A 12,218-nucleotide genomic window follows, 5' to 3' on the forward strand; every position below is an offset into this window, starting at 1 on the left:
AGAGGAATGAATACAGAAATTGTGGTACATTTACACAATGGAGTACTACTCAGCTATTAAAAACAATGAATTCATGAAATTCTTCGGCAAATGGATGGAGCTAGAAAACATCATACTAAGTGAGGTAACCCAATGACAAAAGAACCCACACTTACTTATAAGTGCATAAGTGGATATTAGTCCAGAAGCTCAGAATACCCAAGCTTCAATTCACAGACACATGAAGCTCAAGAAGAAGAAAGACCAAGGTGTGGATACTTCAGTTCTTCTTAGAAGGGGGTTCAAAATAGCCATGGGAGGAGATACAGAGACAAAGTATGGAACACAGCCTGAAGGAAAGGCCATCCGGAGACTGCTCCACCTGGGGATCCATCCCATAAACAGTTACCAACCCCAGATACTATTGTGGATGACAACAAGTACTTGCAGACAGAAGCCTGTTATAGCTGTCTCCTGAGAGGCTCTGCCAGTGCCTGACAAATACAGAAGTGGATGTTCACAGCCATCTATTGAACTGAGCACAGGGTCCCCAATGGATAAGCTAGAGAAAGGACCCAATGAGCTGAAGGGCTTTGGAGCCCCATAGGAGGAATAACAATATGAACCACCCAGTATGCCCAGAGCTCCCCTGGACTAAATCACCAGCCAATGATTACACATGGAGGGACCCGTGGCTCCAGGGACATTTGTAGCAGAGTTTGGCCTTTTCAAACTTCAATGAGAGGAGAGTCCATTGGTTCTGTTAATGGATGCCCCAGTGTTGGGGAATGTCAGGACAGGAAAGTGGGAGTGGGTAGATTTGTGAGCAGAGGTGAGGAGATAGGATAGGCTATTTTCAGAGAGGAAACCAGGAAAGGGAATCACATTTGAAATGTAAATAAAGCAACTATCTAATAAAAAATTCTAGAGCATTTAAACAATATAAATTTCAGAGTATAGCTTTAACTTCATGAGAGCAAATTTTTAGTTTCTAGAAATTTTCATAACTTCGAATATATCCAATCTATAATGACTTTTGGAGTAATTTAGTAGCTTTTAACATTTAACCCTGTCAATATAGATATAAAGCATTTAAGGTATCTAACAAATTTTACCTTTCCCATCATTATTAGAGATACTTTGAAGTCAGCCAGCAGGTTTTAGACTTGAGTGTTTTTTAAACGTATATTAAATATAATCTTACTCTAACATATATTATGCTATTACCAAGTACTTTATTCTAAGCCACAAAAATCCATCATAAAAATTTAGTCTGATTAATTTTCAAACATCTATCTATCTATCTATCTATCTATCTATATATATATATATATATATATATATATAATGCATAGTAAAATATTTTTATTCCTTAAAGTTTTGCTACAAATTGCACTTAATACTTTAACCAAGACTCAATTGTATGGGCATAATACTATAGTAATAACAACTCAATAGTTAAAAATTCTATACAATCACAAATGTAGTTTTTTAAATTATGGTTTAGAGTGATACTGTTTTGGTCCACATCCTTCCTTGTACAATATGAAAAAAATAAAAAATTAAGTATGTGCTAGATTTTGCTGATTGTGCTTGGGGTGCTCTGATGTGAATATAGTATTTATAGGAAATTATCAAAATATAACATTATATTCATAATAATGATTGACTATTATTAATATACACTGGGATAGGGCAAACTGTTGCTTGCCTACTTAACTGTATTAATATAAATGAATTCCTCATACTGAAGTACACAGCACAGTACCAGCTTATGGTAAGCACTATGTAGTCATTTTCTCGACTTAGTGATTGACCATCTCAAGGATACATGCTGTTCACAAATGTATGTTTCTCATATTTATATACACACTTTAAAAATGACATTTTGAAAAAAATGACTTGAGAAGTGTGTTCTGCATATATCATTTCTATTTTAAATTTTCTATCATTATTTTCAGACATAAAATATATCTAGTCATAACCAGAGGGAAACTCAGACAGTGCCTGCCCTCTCATGGGAGGACATCTTTCCGCATTGACAGGCAATTCTGTCACAGGGCAAGATGATTTATCTCCTCTGATTTCATTCCATAAAGACGCCCTATACAAGGTGAAGTGATAATTTTCCTCAGAGTTAACATGTCCAATGTCTCATTTTTCATTCTAGTCCTTGTGAAATGACATCAAACACTAAATTGGAGACTAATTTTAGTGGTGAGGCTTGGCTGCCTGCCCATTTCTCTGGGAAAACAATCAAATTATCTGTACTTTTAAGTTGTAAAAGTTGTACAGCACATGACCGTGAGCTCTTTTAACCCATGTTGCAGAGCAGAAGACAATAATACAGGACAAGATAATATTCTTGAAAAACATTAACTGAAATTGAAAATGTTACATTATTAAAGGATTGTCAGTATGAAGGTAAGGAAAATCATAGGAAATGGCTGTCAATATACATGGTAGGCACATAAAAATAATGAATTATGTTTTATGTTTGGAAAATTAGAGCAATCATTAACTGTACATTTTCAAATAGGTAATCAATGTACTATCTTGTTTTCTTTTTTATATTTTTTTACAGATGCAATTTAAATTTTTTATTGTTTTTTTATTCAATATATTTTTATTTACATTTACATGTTTTTACATTTCAAATGACTTCCCCTTTTCTGGCCCCCCACTCCCCGAAAGTCACATAAACTCCCTTCCCTCCCCCTGTTCTCTAAGGAACACTTACACAATTACATTATAATCATAATAAATAATTAGAAAAGGAAAATGGCTTAAGTAACTAAATAGACAATTCTTAAAAGAAGACATAAATGTCCAATAGATATATAACATATTTAAACTTCACTATTATTCAAACAAATGCAAGTCAAGATAATACCTCAATGTAAGATCTTCTCACCATAGTCAAAATGACTTTTGACAAAAATAATATTAATACATAGTAAAATATTCTATTCTAGAAAGGATAGAGAGGGGCAACAACTCTCTATTGCTACTTGGAATTATCAGTATAGCAATTATGCAAAACTGTATATAGACAGTGATGTTGAACTGTCAACTTTACAGGATCTATAATTATCTAGGACTTAAACCTCTGGTCATACTTAAAAAAAGTCTTTCTGTATTTGCTTTATTGGAAAATTCACCTAAATACGGCCTGCACCATGCATGAGCTGAAATTCTGCACTAATCACCATCTGCTTCCTCACTATGAATGTAATGTATGAATGTAATATATGAATGTTGTGTATATCATAGTCTGCTGTTAATATTTCTTAACTATGACAGACAGCAACTTACTCAAAATTGTGAGCCCAAAATAAAAGCTTCATCTTTAAGTTGTTTTTGCACAGGAATTTTGCTACAGCTATTGGAAAAATAACTAATACTGAGATTAATAAAGCAAACAAGCAAAACTCACAAAAACCGGGCACAGTACATGCATATAATATGATCAATGGAAAGACAGTGGTGACTGGGTCTTTGCAAGTTCCAAAGAAGCCAAAACTACATAATGAGACTCCCATCTAACCTATACATAACTAATCATGCAGCCTAATTATGATGAAATATTTATTTAATATACTTGCTACATTTTTAAAGGTAATTTTCTTTATATTAGACAAAATATATAATGGATTCTGATACTGTTCCATGGTCAATGGATAAATAAAATAGGAAGTATTCATACAATTACATTTTATTAATTAATAAAAGTGTGATCATGTATTATCTGTTGCAACATGAGTGGATGTTCACCAATATTATATTAAATGAAATAAGATTAACCTAGCATTGTCAATTATTTGTAGAAAGCTGCCAAACAGCTTTGTAGAAGAGGGAAAGGGACAGTGGATACTGGAGAATGGGAAATTCTGAGAGGATGAGAGTTACACTAAAGGTAACTGCTGATTTTACTGATTTTACAAAACTGATAACCTTTGTTCTAATTATTAAGATAACCTGGAAGGGGAACTTCCCATACATGAAGAAAATTAACATTTTAAATAAGAAATGCTTTTTTTCCCCGTATTTGATTTTTCCATCATTTCCCCTTACCTGGAGTGCCAGAGCCACTCCCACCCTGTTCCCTTTGCTGCCTGCATCAGAGAAGTACCCTTTACACGTGAACACCACAGTGGTGTAAATCCTTGTACCTAGAGACATTTTGAAATTAGCTGTTTTTTTTTTTTTTTTCATCTGTCTCATTCTGCCACCGTAGGTTCCACTGAGATTGTTTAGCAGTGCTTTGTGAGCAAATTAGTAAGGCAGCTGAGTTTAATTCACCACTGAAAAAGGTACTTTGAGATTAATTCCTTTCAATCAGAGATAGTGGATAAAGTTCTCCTTGTATTTTTGTAGTTTTCTGATTACAGTTTTTAGATTAAAATCAGAATTACTGTTTGCATTTTGTCTTTTAAAAAGTGGATTAGAAATGACAAAGTCAAGACACTTAGACTAGTTGTAAGCACTTTTTGACATTACTTTAAAATAATTTGTGATAAAGTCATTATGTATACATACTCAATAAACAAATATGCACGAAATAACCACATCTTGTAATGCAAAGCCACTAATTTATTGTCATAGGAGTAACTGTCTAGATTTTGGGCAGGCATGTGATTTGAGCCTATAACATATAGCAACTGGATTCAATATCCTAGTTTGATGTGAAAATGTTAGGATTTTCTTGATAACAAGTTATCACTTCTCCTCCAAAGCTACCTGTATTTCTCTTAGTGACTTCTGGCCCCTCAGCTTTATTACAATCTGAAGAAAGCATTACATTCAGAACCATAAATTTCTAGGAAAAGCCTCTGGAAGCAATAAAATGTGATCTGTAAAAATTGACTATTTTTATTAAGGGATTCTGTACATTTTTCGATTTTGCATCGTGATTCCCACAGAATCGTTCATATCTATTAACCCAGACAATCACCAATCAGTTTCCTTTACTGAAAGTTTCATGTAAATGGACTCATTCCCTATATCATATTCCATATGGACAGCAGGCTTTTTTTTTTGTTTTTGGATCGACTGATTGTTTTTAGAGTACCTAAAAAGAATGCCCTAATGTGTGTTTTGCTTTATACTTTCTTAGTTATCTCTACTTCTTGACTTATGTGTCTTTGCTTCCTTGAGAATTCATATAGAAATGTTTATTTGTCTCACAGTTCTGGAAGATTTCTATTCCACTGTTGTTATTTGACTGACATTAGAGCAGGTTAAACGAGAAGTCCCAGCAGTTAGAGTAACTGTTGAAAATTATCAGTCAAAATTTTAAAATCTGCAATTGCTTTAATAGGACAATAACAAATCAGTAACTTGAAATAATAGTCAATATTTTGAAAAGAATGTCTATAAAAATTCTTTTGAAAGAGAATGTTGAATAGTTTAGACATATTTTAGGAAACACAGGAAATTGAACATATTTTCAGACCTGTGGTTTGAATGTGAAAAAATGATAAATCTTTATTCTGACTATTTTTAAGGCTTTTTTCTGCAACCAGGAACAAAAGGGCAGCAACATCAGTGAAGGGAAACATTTCCTTGTCCTAATAGAGGATTCCAACTATGTTAGAAGCACAGCTACTCAACAGATTGGAGATTGACTTGACCACACCCTTTTAAAATATCTTGAATATGACATATCTATTGCACTCACAAACTCACAGCAACAATGACTACCTGTATGAGATTATAGAAAGCATCATTACTCCATCAAGGATAAGTTTGTAGAGGAACTACTTCCTAATTGCAACTTTCCAGGAGGAATAAGGCACATGAAACTTATTACGGAAATGAAGTTTTACCATGTCTGAAGAAGTGAATACTATCGAGATTAAGGGAAGGCTCCCCATAGTTTTATACTATCAGCAAATACTTTTCATGGAGGAGATGCTGAACAATCAAGTCAAAGCCTTAAGCTTTCTAGAATCTATCAAGTTATCTGACAGTTGAGCAAAGGGCTCTGGGGTTGAAGGTTTGGTGAGACATCACTGGTGAACAGGTGTGTTTTTCAGAGATGCAGCAGCTACATTTTGAGTCATCCTTGATCCTGTAAGTGACCACTACTCAAATCTCCTTAGAAACCCCAATAAAAAGACATTGATTTACTAATTAGGCTTTGGTGCAATCATTAATTTTGTACATTAATGGTTTCCTTTCTAGACTGAGTAGGGGTGTGTGTGTGTGTGTGTGTGTGTGTGTGTGTGTGTGTGTGATATCTTCCCAGGAAAATTCTGCCACATAGAGACCTCACTTTGAAAAAATAAACCCACATCTGACAGAGGACTCAAACACAAAATATACAAACACAAAAAGTTAGACTGCAGAGAACCAAGTAATCCTACTTTAAAAAAAAATGGAATACAGAACTAAACAGGGAATTCTCAACTGAGGAATCTCAAATAGCTGAAAAGCACTTAAAGAACCTGAGAGGTGGGAGACTCACAGAACTAAAATGGAGGGACCTTACATAAAATTCCTGACAATAGGAAGAGGAAACTTATAGAGCCTACCTCCAGCAGGAAGACAGGGCTTCAATGAGGGAGGGGAGGCATCCCACAGTCATAACCCTGATTCATAATTGTTCCTGTCTGAAAGAATTACAGAGATGGAAATGGAGAGGAGCTTGAGGAATAGAAGGACCAGTGACAGGCTCAAAGTAGGATCCAATGCAAGGGAAGGTCCCAAAGCCTGACTGAGGCTCTGGAGTGCTCACAAAAGGGACCTAGCATGACAGCATTCTGGATGACCCAACAAGCAGCTGAAAGAGTCAGATAGAGATATTTGCACCTAACCAATGGACAGAAGCAGCTGACCCCTGCTGTTGAATTAGGAAAGGCTGAATGAAACTGAGGGCAACCCTGTAGGAGGACCAGCAGTCTCAATTAATCTGGACCCCAAAGATCTCTCAAATACTGCACCACCAAACAGACAACATACACCTGCTGATATGAGACACCTAGCACACATTCAATAGATGACTCCTGGGTCTGTATTCAGAGATGATGCACCTAACCCTCAAGAAACTGGAGGCCCTGGGGAATTTAGAGGTCAGGTGGGGTGGGGACTAGGGACATCCACGTGGAGACTGGGTTAGGGGGGGAGGTATGGAATGTGGAAGATGCAGAGAGTAGACAGGGTTTGGTGAGGTGGGGAATAAAACATGGAGTGTATAAAATAATTAATAAAAATATTTATAAAATAATGAAAAAGAAATGTTCAACATCCTTAGTTAACAGAGAAATTCAAATGAAAATGACCCTGAGATTCTACTTCATACCAATCAGACTGGCTAAGATCATAAATACAAGTGACAACAGATGCTGGTGAGGATATGGAGAAAGAGGAACACTCCTCCATTGCTGGTGGGACTGAAAACTGGTAAAACCACTTTGGAAATCAATCTGGCAGTTCCTGAAAAATTGGAAATAATTCTGACTTAAGACCCAGCTATAACACTACTAGACATATACACAAAAGATGCTCTGACATATAACAAGGACATGTGGTCCATTATGTTTATAACAGCCTTATTTATAATAGATAGAAGCTGTAAACAACCCAGATGTCCCTGAATAGAAGAATGGATGCAGAGAATGTGGTATATTTACACCGTGAAGTACTGCTCAGCTATTAAAAACAGAGAGTTCATCAAATTCACAGACAAATGGATGGAACTGGAAAATATCATCCTCATTGAGGTAACCCAGTCACAAAAGAACACACATGGTATGTACTTACTGATAAGTGGATGTTAGCCTCAAAGCTCACAGTGCCCATCATTCAACCCACAGATCATATGGAACTTAAGAGGATGGAAGACCAGGGTGTAGATGTTGCAGTCTTGCACTGAGCGGGGAATAGGATGATGGCAGGAGAGGGAGCAAGGAGGGCCAGGGAATGAGAGAGGAGGAAGAGGGAATAAGGGGAGTAGTATGAGGCACTGGAGGGCACAAGAAATCGAATAAAACATATGTAACTGTGTGAGATGAACTGGGGATAGCCAATGGAGGGTCCCACACTATGGGGAAAAGAGAGGCTACCAGGAACCAATGGGAATGACATTAGCCAAAATGTGCAAAGAAGGGGGAGAAAGAACCTGTAGAGACAACCTCTGGTAGAAAGGCATGGACCTCGGTCCAGAGATGGCCACCCTCCTATCTCAAGTTTTTAAGCCAGAAATATTCCTGTCCAAAGGAAGAACACTGACAAAAAAATAGAGCAGAGACTGAAGGAAGGGCCATTGAGGGACTGCCCCACCTGGGGATCGATCCATCCTGTCTGCAGATACCAAACCCAATGCTGTAGCATTGCCAAGAGGAACCCAGTGTCGTTGTTCCTTGGAAGGGTTGGCCAGCAACTGAGCAATGCAAATGTGAATGCTTGGAACCAACCATCAGGTTGAGCTCAGGGGCCCTGATGGGAAGCTGGTGGATGGCCTGGAGGAGCAGAGGAGGATTGCAAGAACAACATCAGATGGCCGAACCACCCAGTGCTCCCAGGGGCTGCTCCACCAACCAAGGAGTATGCAGGTAAGAATCCATGGCTCCAGATACATATGAAGCAGAGGATGTCCTTGTCTGACATCAATGGAAGGGGAAGCTCTTAATCCTGCTGAGGTTTGATCCCCCAGTGTAGGGGTATGCTTGAGAGGTGGGGCAGGAGAGGGTATGTGGGTAGGGGAGCACCCTCACAGAGCCAAAGTGGAGGGAGAAGGCAGATGTGGGATGGGGGTTAGTGGAGGGGTAACCAGAAAGTGGGATATCATTTGAGATGTAAATGAATGGAATGATTAATAAAAAATAAAAAATAAAATAAATAAAAATTAAACTATTGGCAGTTAATAGTTTCTCTTTGGGAAGTGGGGAATCATGTTCTTCAATGGTGTAGATGCTGCTAAATTGTCCTTGCCCACGTAAATAACTCCATATGTGTACACTTTTAACTCTACTTAAATGCACACACATACACACAGGCACAGGCACACACATACACATAAACACACACACATACACACAGACATACAGACACTCACAGACACACAGACACACACACACACACACACACACACACTATAAACATGAAAGTAAGGAAACAGATGGGGTTTTGTGGAAGGAAAAAATGTGACAAGAGCGTAGTTGAAGCCACTGCAAAAACATCCATACTTATTGGTGGCTCTGAAGCTGCTGATTTAGCAGTAGTTGTGTTCATGACAGTGCTGGATTTTAGGACTCTAGGGAGAGTGCAATGATAGGAGTCCAAATCAAGATACAAAGTTGTGCTTCTGTTCAAAAGTATTTCCAAAATTAATAAGTTTAAAGGGCTTGCAAGAATTTTTGTAGTTCTGAAGTTATGAGAAAGTTGAATTTGATAGCTCCTCAATTATTTTTATACTATGTAGTAGAACCTGTAGAAGCAGTCATTAAATGAGGTTTTGCCTCCATGAACATATTGTATTTAAGCATTTATTATAGAATGCTGAATAATTAAGATAACACATACCTTCATAAACACTAAACAGTGGTATAAGCACTTCACAATGCAAAACTTATTTCAGTATTACATTTCCATGAATTACAAATTACCATGACTCTTATTTCAAACACGGGGAAGCTGAACCTTGCAGGCTATAAATAAACTACCAATATCATGCAGGTTAAATGTGGAAAAATCAGGTTTGAGAGCATAAAGTATACCTGCAGAGGCTCTCCTACTATCCATCTTATCTTTATACTCACACAGTTCCTACCCTCTGTCTTTTAGGCACGTTATACTTAGGTCTGTAGTAGCTCCATCTGTCCCTTTATAGATTCATCATACTTGCAGTAGCTGTATCTTCATGCTCTACTGCATATATTTCATTGGCTGAGTTTTGGGTTTTGTTTTTGTTTTTGTTTGTTTTTGTTTTTGTTTTTTAGAAATGCTGCTCATTGTGATCCCTACTGATTTTTCAAATGATTTATAACTTTAATATAGCATATATTCATAACTAACCTAGACCCCCAAGGTCTCTCAAACACTAGGCCACCAACCAGGCAGCATACATCAGCTGATATGAGGCCTCCAACATATATATACAGCAGACGACTGCCAGGCTGCGTTCAGTCAGAGAAGATGCACCTAATCCTCAAGACATTGAAGGCCCCAAGGAGTTCAGAGTTCTAGTGGGGTGGGTGGTGGGTGGACATCCTCGTGGAGACAGGGGTTGGGGAGGAGGTATGGGATGTAGAATAGTTGGAGGTTGGACCAGGGGGTTGGGGGGTAATAAAATCTGTGAGTATGAAAATAAATAAATAAATAAATAAATAAATAAATAAATAAATAAAAAAGAAAGTCTCAAATTATGTTATTTGTATAATTCATACTTTAAAAACATTATGAATCTTATATTTTATATTTTCTAGAATTACTATAAATTTCACATAGTTAGAATAATAACCAAACCCCAATTTTCAGAAAATATCATAGTAACCTACTGTGTCTTTACAAGGTATATATTATTTCAGTTTATGCTGATTGAATTTAATTATGTTGGTGGTATCTCTCTTAGTAGAATTCTAACTATGATAAGTATTCTTTATGAACTTTTAGTAACAGAATTATTTTCATTTACTATTGATCACTTTATTCTCAGATAGCTAAAACAATAGCATCTATATTATTGCTGGATAATAAAGTACTTTACTTGAATATGAGCTATAATTATACATTTATCTTTAACATTTTTAGTTTATTTTTCCTTACTGTAGGTTGAATATTTCACAATCCTCAGAAAGATCATAAGAATTCATTATTTAAATCACATATTAAAATGAATATACCACAGATAGATTGTCATAGAAAACATATTGAACACATTCAAATTTCATTAAATTCTCCAAATAGTATACTACAAGTGCTAATATCACCTTCACTACCAAAAGGAAACTTTATGAAGACAAATGTCATTATTTGCATTGGTTTTCAGTTTTGAATAGAGTTTGGAATCTTTACATGTTTATCAGTTTTAAAGTTATTAAGAAACAGTTATCTTTCATTTCTCATGTGGAGTATACAAGTCCACTATGTGCTTCAAGTTCTAAACAGTTCTGTGAAGATGCTGTTGTATGAAGCTGCTATCACTTAACTATATAAAATAAAGAGAAAACATGAACAAAAGTGTCCAAATGGGATTGAAATTACATGTTTTTATAGCAAATCCATTTGATCTGATGCACTTCAGAGAGAAGAAGTTAGAGGAGTTAAAAGGCAGCTTGCTCAAAACAGTTTTCACTAAAATGGCTTTCACGATATTCACATCTGTTCTATCAAATTAAGTTTGCAACTGTTAGACTTTGGCACTAACATTTTCTGGTTGAGCATTTGTCAACACAGTGAAAACAGGCTCATTTGTTGCTTTTTAAAGAAGTCATGTATATAACATTCAAGATGGTTTGGTTGTTGTGTTGTCTTAAGCTCATCCAAAAGCTAAAACTCTGTTTTTTACTCCATTGTAGACAAAAGTCTCTGGCTAGCCCAGGATTGCTACTTGTTTCTAGTTTGCAATTCTATTTTCCAGTGTTCACTTACCCTGTGAGTGTGATTTGCCTCAGCATGAAACATCATGCTTATTTCAAAGTCGACTCCCTTCATTTTTCTTTCAAGACTTTCAGTGTTTCTAAGAATGTGCTCAGCAGGGAATAGCACTTTACTGATGCTCTTCCTTTGCTGCTTCAGCTGACAATGTCTGTGTTTACACAGTGAGTGACATTCGGAGAGGGAAAAGAAATATCCCATTAATTTGGATTGAGTTTTCCAATCTTTTCTTGTTTTCCAGTACAAAAGCAATTGTGAATGAGGTTCAAACGCCTCTAAAACAATTTAGTTAGCATAAGTATGTTAATCATCAGGTAATGTTTTAGGAAAATTGTTTAAACAAACAAACTACAAAGGAAATTAAAGCAACAACAACAACAACAAAATAACAGTGGGCAAGTATCCACTGCTTGCAATTGAATTGTTTTAATGTAAAATAAATGAAATCTTTGAAACAAGCAGTGTAAAGAAAAATAATGAGAATGCTTGAGGAAATTTTTCAAAAAGGGATAAACACTACTTTGAAAATGAGGGTATGTAATGAATACTAATTTTATAAATAACAAAAATGGCTATTTGGTGTCTGGAATAAATTGGTTCTTAGGAATCCATATATGGTATAATGAATGTCACTCTCTCGA

Source organism: Apodemus sylvaticus, chromosome 12, assembly GCF_947179515.1.
Source record: "Apodemus sylvaticus chromosome 12, mApoSyl1.1, whole genome shotgun sequence".
In the NCBI taxonomy this organism is placed as follows: Eukaryota; Metazoa; Chordata; class Mammalia; order Rodentia; family Muridae; genus Apodemus; species Apodemus sylvaticus.